Source organism: Penaeus vannamei, chromosome 25, assembly GCF_042767895.1.
Source record: "Penaeus vannamei isolate JL-2024 chromosome 25, ASM4276789v1, whole genome shotgun sequence".
NCBI classification, from domain to species: Eukaryota; Metazoa; Arthropoda; class Malacostraca; order Decapoda; family Penaeidae; genus Penaeus; species Penaeus vannamei.
The window spans coordinates 24,651,726-24,653,275 of record NC_091573.1 but is presented as its reverse complement, the minus strand read 5'-3'; positions in this window follow the sequence as shown (position 1 = coordinate 24,653,275).

Here is a 1,550-nt window from a genome sequence, read left to right as displayed (position 1 = left end):
CGAAAAGGGGAAGGTAAAGAACGGAGGTATGACAGGAAGGAGAAAGAAAGGGGGGTTAGAAAGGGAACTTAAAGAAGAAAGGAGAGGAGGAGGAGAAAGCGAGAAGACGGATTTTTAAAGAGGAAAATGGGGAAGGCAGGGGAAGGGCCTTAACAGAAAACTGAGATGGGCAAGGGAAAAGGGGGGGACTTAAAAAAAATGAAGGGGGATTTGTGAGGGGAGACTAGGCGAGGGATCTGAAATAAAAAAAGGGGATGATGGAGGGAGGGAAAGGGATAAAGGAACGAAGGAAGTGGGGAGGTTAAGGAGGGAGAGGAGGGAATAGGGAGGAAGTAGATGGTGGGTTAAAATGGGAGAAGGAGGAGTGAATTTGAGGAAGTTTTGGGAGGTGTGAGGAGGTGAGAGAGCGAGAAAAGGAAATAAAAGGGGGAAGAGGAGTCGACGAGTGAAAGGAGGAGTGCTTAAGCGAATAAGGAAAGAGAGGAAAGGAGAAGTACCCCAAGGTCCTAATCACAAATAATTTAAACGAAGAAATTACATAGATTTACCCCCCCCCCAAAAAAAAAAAAATAAAATAAAAAATAATAATAATAAAATAAGAGAAAAAAAAAACAAATCACCCTAACACAGAAGCGAAGACAAAACCCCCAAATTGAAACACAAAGACAATTCCACGCACGACGAAAGACGAAAAAGAAAACAGACGAAAACAACACAAGAAGACACACAGGGACCGCCATTCGTCACGGCCCCGCACTCGGAAAATCAGAACAAACGGGCTATCTTCGCAAACGCAACAAAAATAATGGGTGAGAAATGGGTAGTCGTCTTAATGCCGAGACGTCTAGCAAGGGGCAGACGGACGGAGGAACAAGGAAACACTCTAAGTAAATTAAGCAGGAGCTCACATCCGTCTCAATTTCAGCAGTTCTGTCCACGAAATCAAATAAGCAGGCGCGATGGCGAGGGTGAGACACCTTCTCCTCCTGGTCGAGAGAAAGGGGAAGTTACTCTCCACTTTCTTCTCGCTTTTCACTTTCTTTCTCTTCCTTCTTTTACTCTTTGCTTCTATTTGCAATGATTCTATTTTCATATTTTTGGGGTCTTTATTTTGCTTCTTTTCTTGTGATAATCAGTATCTTTGATTTTATTTTTGTTCATTTTTTTCTTCTTCGTTCTTTTCGTCCTTTTCTTGTCTACATTCTCTCTCTCTCTCTCTCTCTCTCTCTCTCTCTCTCTCTCTCTCTCTCTCTCTCTCTCTCTCTCTCTCTCTCTCTCTCACCCTCCCTCCCTCCCTTTTTCTCTCACCAAAATTATACCAAAATTATATAAGAAAAGAATATATCATTCCCCCGAAAAGGATAGTGAAGAAAAGCTACCTACGTAGGCTTTGATGATGATGACGACGACGACGACGACTATGACGACGACGACGAAGATGCTGCTGCTGCTAATGATGATGATAATGAGTCCACACCAACAGCATGGCGAGAGAGAGAGGGAGGCAGGTAGCGAGAAGCCCCACCGAGTGAAAATGAGAGCGTCGGCAC